Source organism: Chenopodium album, chromosome 23 (genome assembly GCF_948465745.1).
Source record: "Chenopodium album chromosome 23, dcCheAlbu1.1, whole genome shotgun sequence".
NCBI lineage: Eukaryota > Viridiplantae > Streptophyta > Magnoliopsida > Caryophyllales > Amaranthaceae > Chenopodium > Chenopodium album.
In genome coordinates this window covers 30,263,401-30,272,736 of record NC_137856.1, presented here as the reverse complement: position 1 = coordinate 30,272,736, position 9,336 = coordinate 30,263,401, and the positions used below count along the sequence as shown (strand labels likewise).

Sequence of the window (9,336 nt, the reverse complement as noted above, 5' to 3'; positions counted from 1 at the left end):
ATTAGATTTTACTTGAGTTATTTTTAAGAAATTGAAAAAAATAGGTCGATACATAGAAAAAATGGCCATAATAATAAATGTAAAGCAGTTGTACAGTACTTAGCTTGTACTAACTAAACAAAGACCTAGTTATTAGTATTTTGTGGAGTCTTTCAAAAGGGCGTGTGTGCCATACTCTAGTTGTTGTTATATACAAGCAGTTTGTTTAAAAAATCAAGATATTTAATTAATACAGTAGTTGATGACATAAGTTTGTGCACAAACAAATTAAAATGATGAGAGTAAAATTGGATTTGGCTCATACTTTACTAATTGTAGTAATAGTATTATCAATATCATCATCACTACATCACGCACACACCGTGGGTGAAGATGTTGCTGCTACAAAAAAAATAGCTCTTCCAGGTTGTCCAGACAAATGTGGCAACGTGACGATCCCCTATCCTTTCGGAATAGGAGATAAGTGCCACTACCATCACCCCGAAGACGGCAAGCACTACAATATCACTTGCGACATGAATCGGAACCCTCCAATTCCAACTTATGGTGATGATGGTAGTATTCAAGTCCAAAAAATCAGTCTAAAAGGCGAATTCCGGGTAAGTAGCCCAATCTCATATAAATGTTATGGTAGTGGTGGTGCGAATATCAAACAGTCTAAAACCTGGACTCGTATTGCGAGGTTTGCCCTCTCGAGGACCCATAACATTGTTGGCGCTATTGGTTGCGATACCATAGGTGTATTCTCTGGTTTGCAGATGAATAGATCCATTAATTTTGAAACAGGATGTATAACTAGTTGCACTAATAAAGAAGATGTGGGTGATGAATGCGCTGGAATAGGCTGCTGCGAGGTCCCTATTCCAGACGGAGTAACCGACATTAATATAATGGCTTCGAGTATGCATCACCATATCAATGTGACCAAGTTTAACCCGTGCAGTGCCGCGTTTGTTGTGGCAAAAAATGATAAAATATTCCCCTTCAATATTCAAAACCTTCTACAACAAAACGACACTTCTTTAAGTAATTACAAAGTACCAAGGGTCTATAATTGGTCGATTGGAACAAATAATTGTACAGCAGCATCTAAACAAGGTAATAATTATTACCTATGTAAGGAAAATAGTACCTGCTACGACCCGTCTGTTGGGGAATGGGGATATCGTTGCCAGTGTAACCCTGGTTACGAGGGTAATCCCTATCTTTACGCTTGTCAAGGTAATTCTATCTTTTTCATTTTGGGTCTCGAGTTTTTATTAGAATCAAGAACTTTTACAATATTCACATAATCATTTTTTTATCGATTTAGTAAAAAAAAAGATCTATTTACAAATCTATTTTTTTTTAAATTAAAGATATTATTGTTAGTTAAAAGTGATGCATTGACAAGTGTCATATCATCATAACATCATTTCAATGTAGCTAATTGAGTGTTCTGTGTATATATATAGACATCGACGAATGCGCGCACAGTGAACTGAATTCATGTGAGAAACCAGCGTATTGTACTAACACGCCGGGAAGTTACAATTGCACCTGCCCTAAAGACTTCGTCGGCAGTGGCACAAAATCTGCTCATTGTCATTTCATTGCTGATCGAAGTATCCGAAAGAGAATGCAACTGGCAATAAAAATCATCCTTGGTGAGTATTACTAGTTTATTCTCTCTAAAATTACATATTTCCTCCGTTTCTATTTGTTAGTCTCATATACTCAATCTGGTGTTTCAAAAAACAACTCGTTTTGTGTGTGGCTAGTCACACCGTGTGATCACTTACAAAAGAATAAATTAACCCTATAATGCTGACCAAGTAACCTCTAAAATATTGACTAAATAACTCCTATAACACTAACTGAGTAACCCTATAATATTGACGAAATAACCCCTTTAACGTTGACCAAATAACCCCTATTACACTACGTAATAACCCTTGCCACACGGTGTCGCTAGCCACATATAAGACTTTGTGTTTTTAAAATCTACTCATATTGAATGTATTCCATTTTAAACTTAATTTTTTTATTCTATTTTATACATATTAAATTCTTATTGGTGAAATTAACCTATTGTGGATTAATGACATGACTTTATGTACGTAAGGAAACCCACCCTTAAAAATGCAATTATGGGTGATGTTTTCCCAATAAAATCTAAAAATTAAATAAGGTAAAACAAATTATGACATGTTTTGTGCTTTAATGTTAAATTCCAAATATTCTTAATTTCTTAAATTATGTGATTTATTCCATATGGGATTATCATATGAAAGCAAAGGAAGTATCAACTTATTTATTCTTATGAATCATAATGTTAATTTAACTTCTTTTTTTTTTTTTTTTTTTTTTTGGTACAAAAAATCAATATTTTTTATTTGAAACAAATACTTGAATATATTTTTAAAAAAACACAACTCGAGTTTATCAAAATTTATTGATCATTAAACATTAAAAAAAATACAAATTTAATGATTATAGGATTTTAAATTAGAATTAAGTTTTATGTTAACTATAACCTGTGCAATATACAATTTTTTTAGAGGAACTCGTACGATGCACTCATATACCTCATAATGTCCCTACTTTGTTGATATGATTTGACCGGCACAATGTTTTATAACATACTTTGACTAAAACAATGCTTTATACAAATTTAATTGACTTATTTTTGTGACAATAATTAATAATCAAGGTTATATATATATGTATATATATAGGTGTTAAATTGAATTGTTATTATTATAAATAAATCAAATAATATAAAATTAAAGCTTAAGTGTCAATCCTTGTTAGAGAAAAAGACTTTTAAAGGAAAAAAAATATGATGTAGAATGGTACAGAGTACGGGATTAGTACGTTATTCTAATAAATTACATGTTTGTTTTTTTTTGGAAGACTAATATATTACATGTTTGTTTATTATAGAAAAATACCTTTATATTTTATTTTTTTTTGAAATAAGGAAAAAAAAAATACATACTATAAAATATATGAAAGACATGTTAAATATTTTCACATAATGCATATATATAATATATTTCTTCGTATATAGTTGACAAAATAAAAATTAAAAATTATAGGATTTATATATAAATTAATATTCGTGAAGATTTGTATATATATATTTTTTGAACGGTGAATATTTGTATATTAAAAAAAAATAGTATATTAATAATACCGAAAAAAAATTTAATCAAAATATTACAAGTGTCATGTCAGATTCGCTTTTAGTATTATGTTATTGGTTTTAAAATTAAAGATGTTATGATTTTACATTTTAAGTGGTTCAAGGACAAACTTTAGTAATTGAGGGTGTATTTAAGTTTAGAGGAAGTATTTAATTATTTTGTAGATGTGAATAAAAGCCATATACAACTATAAGTCAAAATATGCCAATAGCAATGATGATTAGAGTTGACAAAATAAACTGCTAATAATGATTTTAGGGAACATAGTTCATGCTATGATTGTACTAATTACGAGTACATGCTTAAATTAGAAGCACTAAAACAAAGACAATTCTATTAAAACTTCGGTGACATGTTCAACCACAGTTGGGACTTGGGAGTTGGGAGTTGGGAGTGTTGATATTTGATCGTACGGTCGTACCATTAATTGAAAGTGTCATCATGTTTCTAATTTTTTTTTAGATACTCCCTCCGTCCCCTTTTGATAGTTTCTTATGGGTAAATTTTAGTCCAAAAATGTTCACCCCATTTGTTTTTTCCAACAACCATTAATATTAATTTTTTACAAAAATTCCCTCCAATTTGCAACAATACTTGTGCAAATTTAAATTTTCCATGTAAATTTTGTTTTCCCATGTACTTTTATTACTTTTTCTCTCTACTTTTTTGCATACCAATTGTCAATTTACTTTTTCAATGAACTTTTACTATTTTTATTTGTGTTTATTAATTCCCGTGAAAAATGCCCATAAGGGACTATCAAAAGGGGGCGGAGGGAGTAGTTATTTAATTTAAATCCGTATTGTAATCATTATTAAATATAACCACACTACTTACACTCCATATAAGGATATAACCAATCAAATGCTCAAAATTATAGACAGGTTCTTTTTATCTTATTTTCACTTAATTTAATGGGAAATCATTTAAATAGGTTCAAAAAAATAAGATAAGTTTTGATCAATAGTTATACATGTTTTGTTAAAAAACAATAGTAGTTATACATGTTTAGTTTATCACTAAAATATGCTCTAATTACTTATAAAAAGTTTCACTCCCTCTGTTTTGTAGTATAGTGTAGGTGGGGTTGGTAGTGTTGCAATTATATATTATAAAACAAATGAAAAAAAAAAAAAAAAAAGTGTTGCAAACTTGCAATTATTATGAGACAGAGGAAATAATTAAATAAGTTCAAATAAATACCATAAATTAGATAAATAAAAGTAATTATTGAAAATCAAATGAATAAAAAAAGAAACTGACGAAGTATCTTTCATCCCTTAAAATTGACAAAAGGGAACAAATGGAGCATCTTTCATAGCATTTTAAGGTCTCCCTTAGAATAGTTTATACTCTATTCAAATTGCTTGATAAAGGAAAGAAACTGATATTTAATTAGTCATTACTCTTAATCACCCTTTCCGTTGAATTTTATTGTTCCTTTTTATGTTGGTTAGGCCAGTAAGTTTGATCTCCACTACTTTTTTCTTTTTTTGTTTGGCAATGTCACGTTTATAATTATATAGGATCCTAGCATTATCATACCAAAAATTCATAAAATGTCATAGAGAATGCTTTGGAAGTCATATGATCTTAGCATTCTCACGCTTCAACTGGGTGAAACATGACAAGCTAGGTCACTATGGACCATTAATTGTGGATGTGCTTGATAATAGGTTATGCAAATAATCTATTACTTTTGTAGTATAATAGAGTATATAAACCAATTTTGAACTTTAACCATCAACTTAAATTTTTAGTTGTGTTTGGTCCATTAGCATGGTTGCATGGTATCAAGAGCCAACATGACATAAATGTCACAGGTTTGGATCTCATCCGTTCCCATTTCAACACTTCAAGTCCAAAAGGCTCTCACGTGAAAGAATATGATAGAGTATATAATCCAATCTAGGGCTTCGACTATTAGGTTAAAGTTTTGGTTGAATTGGATCTTTAACAGTGTTAAATAATAAGGGCCACCACAAACTAATTTACTTAAGATCATTTTTCATGACTACATGCCAGTTTTATCACTCGAGCGCGTAATTGTTTTAATGCAACACTTTGATTTACACCATGTTATTAAGTAGTTTTTCTCATTTAAAATCTTTGTACGAGACCAAGAAAAGTAGTCTAACACATACAACTTATTAACACTTAGATTATTATTTATGTGGTTAGGTGTTGGTGCCGGCATCATTGTATCTTTGTTGGCTGGATTTTGTTTACATTGGCAACTTGGAAAAAAGAAGATCCAAAAACTAAAGAAAAAATGCTTTCAACAAAATGGTGGTCATATTTTACAACAAAAACTTTCAAGACGAGATGTATCAGTTGGCAATATGGTTAAAATGTTTACAATTGAACAACTACAAGAGGCCACAGATAACTATAATGAGAATAACATCATTGGTCGCGGAGGTTTTGGCATGGTTTTCAAAGGAAAATTACCAAACAACCAAATTGTTGCCATCAAAAGGTCACTCAAGGTAGATTCCACCCAAGTTGAGCAATTTATAAATGAGGTCATTGCCTTGTCCCAAATCAACAATAGGAATGTGGTAAAGCTCTTAGGTTGTTGTTTGGAGATAGAAGTACCATTACTTGTTTATGAGTTCATAAGTAATGGTACATTGCATGATCATTTGCATGATGAAAGAAGAGTAGAATTTTTTATTTGGGATATTCGCTTAAGAATTGCGACACAAGTTGCTCAAGTCTTGGCCTATTTGCATACTACAATTTCTATACCGATAATTCACAGAGATATTAAGTCTGCAAACATTCTCTTGGATGATAAGTACACAGCAAAAGTTGCTGATTTTGGAGCTTCTAAGCTAGTGCCGGTAGATCAAGAGCAGTTAGGAACTATAGTTCAAGGAACATGTGGGTATCTTGATCCAGAGTACATGCAAACTGGTGAGCTCACTGATAAGAGCGATGTTTATAGCTTTGGTGTTGTTCTTGCTGAGTTACTAACTAGAGAGAAGGCGATTGCATATTCTAAGCCGGAGAGTGAGAGATGCCTTGCTATACATTTTCTTAGGAAGCTTAAGGAAGATAGATTGTTTGAGATCCTTGATGACAAATTAGTAAGTGATGGTGCAATCGAGCAGCTTAAGGAAGTAGCTAATCTTGCAAGAAGGTGCCTACAGCTTAAAGGAGAGGATCGCCCAACAATGAAAGAGGTCGCAAGAGAGCTAGAAAGGATTACATGTATTACTTCTTCTCATCCATACTCGTCAAACAATAACATGCCACTCCAAGAAGAGAGTGAAAATATGCTTGGTGAGGCGCATGATTTCAACAATGGCTATGACAACAATGACATGAACTACTCTTCAAGTAGCCAAGGTTGAATTGTGTAGTTGGTGGTGCTTTTGGACTATGCATGGGAGATGATTTTTATGCTTGTTCACTACTTCATGTTCGACAAAGTTCTAGCTAGCTAGCTAGTTGCATCTATATAGTTATGATGTTTAATTTGTGCACCATATATATATAATTTAATGTGTTTAAAGTTCTAGTTTTCCGATTGTGTTCAAAGTTCAAGTACATGCACACATGTTAAATAATGGGATATTAAAATTCTCTTAAGTGATAAACTAATTGAATTGTGTTAGTTTTTTATGCTTGTGGTGGTTTGATTTGTGCCCTTAGTTCCTCCTTAATGCATTGCAAAGCAAGCTGTCTTACTCTTGTAATTTTTTTTATACAAATTTCTTTCTATTTAAAAAAAAATAAAAAAATTTAATTAAAAGTATATACTAGTATTAATTTTATTAATAGAATCTAATGATATTTAAAAAGTCTTAGCAATATCAACAAAGATGAACTAAAAATTAAGAACTTTATAATAAAATTGAGGAGGGTCTTTGGTGGGTTGGGGGTTCTAGCTAGGCGGTTGAGGTGGAGCAGCGTCGCCGGCGGTGGGGCCGTGGGGCTTGGAGTAGCGTCGCCGGAAGGGGAGATAGTGGCTGGGTAGGTGGGGTGGCTGGTTTGGTGGTAGGTTTACTTTTTTAAAAAAAATTAAATTATTCAAACCATACTTAGTTTTTATTAATTTTTCTTTTTAATGAAATAAGGTTATAAATGGGATGAAATTCTTAAAAAAGGTCATTTTGTATAATTTAATTTTAAGAGAGTCACCATGTGTGCGTAGTAAAATAAAGTTGGGAGTCACCGTTGAAAATTTCCCATTATATTTTAAAATATGAAAAAATTTAGTAAGAAAAGATATATAGTAATTATCAGTTGACATCATTCCTTCAATTTTCAAGTTTATTTACTGTTAAAAAAATAGAATAAATTTTTTTTACCATTCTCATACATAATAAGAAAATTTGTCAACAAGAACAACCCCAAAGATAGGCAATTTTGTGAATAACTACCCGTTTTATAAAAAATTTGTGAACAATTACTTGAGGGGTTACTTAAGGGTTACTCGGTTAGGGGTTACTTGCTCATGAGTAACTCGAGTTACTCGGTCAGGGGTTACTTGAGGGGTTCGGTCAGGGGTTACTTGAGGGGTTTGATCAAGGATTATTAATTACTCGGTCATGGGTTACTTAAGGGGTTACCCGGTCTGGGGTTCCTCGAGGGGTTATTCTTTCAGGTTTACTTTAAGGGTTACTTGAGGGGTTCAATTCGGTCAGGGGTTACTCACTCATGGGTAACTTGAGAGGTTTGGTTTAGGGTCCGGGTTACTCGGTCAAGGGTTATTAGAGGGGTTGCTCGGTCAGGGGTTTAATTTAATCGAGGGGTTCAATTAGGTCTTACGAGTTATTCGGTCAGGAGTTACTTGAGGGGTTACTCGGTTCGAAGTAACTCGAGTAACCCCTGACTAAGTAACTCGAGTCATCCTGGCTACACAGTGTGACCAGCCACACAAAAAAAAAAAATCCCCCATTTAAAAATAAGGTGGCCAGTGGCTCAAGTAGAAATGAGGGGAAAAATATGACTTAATGTGAGTATTGATTGTCAGTTTATTGAGTTAAATTATTTTTCAAATCTTTCCGTACAATTTAAGAATTATAAAAAAAATGGTGTTTTCGAGTAATACTTCGTATATCATTATTTTGAGGGTTAAAATACATGATTAAAACAATATATATATATATATATATATATATATATATATATATATATATATATATGTATATATATATATATATATATATATGTATATATATATATATTTATATATATATATATATATATATATATATATATATATATATATATATATATATATATATTATTACTTTAAAATTTTGTGAAATGAGTATCAAGATTTGTAAGTCGTGCATCGCACGGGTGCTGTACTAGTTTTTATAATACTTCCTCCGTTTTTTTTGTTGACACTGTTTGACTTTTACACTATTCACACAACACGCTTTGACTCGCTTTTGTGGTTTATAGATACCATAAAACATATTCATGTGGGATTTTATTTGAATAGTTTCAATGTATATTTTATTAATATCCACTTTTTATAATTTTATAATGTTGATAATTAGAGATATTAATGTTAAAAACATATGTTGGCAAGCGTGATAATAGAAAGGTGTCAACTAAATAATTTTTTAAAAAAATTAAGAACTGAATTGAATTGAAAATAATTTGAAGAGAACTGGCCCGTACTATTTATATAATGTCATCAATTAGTTTTTTTTTTCTTATTTTTATTTTCTTTTATTTTATTTTAGGAAATTTTGATAATTACTACCTACTATTCTTTCCATTTTAGCAATTACCACCTGCTATTTTTTTTTTTTTTGAAAATTACCACCTACGCTTTTATAAAACATCAAAAACTCCCACCTATTTTCCTCCCAACTACCTTATGACAATATCACGTCATGTGAGCCCCACTTTTTACTTTGCCTCTTCTTTTCCTTCCCTTTTTGTCATTTCTCACTTGATTTTCATCTCCTTTGACTCACTTGTTAAAGACGAGAGGGATCAGAATTTCTCTTTAAGCAGCTTTCTTGCACTACATCATTGAGTTGTAGGTTATTGACTTGATTTAAATGACACTCGGATTAATTACTCGTATTCATGGTCTAGGTGTTGGTGATAGCATAATTGTTTTCTCTTATAGTCGCCTTTTGGTTGTATTGGCAACACGGGAGAAGGAAGCTCTTAT

General features: G+C 31.4%; 1 pseudogene; it reads left to right on the top strand.

The window, feature by feature from the left end:
- Positions 1-272: 272 nt before the first annotated feature.
- LOC145607338 (wall-associated receptor kinase 2 pseudogene) lies at positions 273-6,640 on the top strand (annotated as a pseudogene).
- The last annotated feature ends 2,696 nt before the right edge of the window (positions 6,641-9,336 follow it).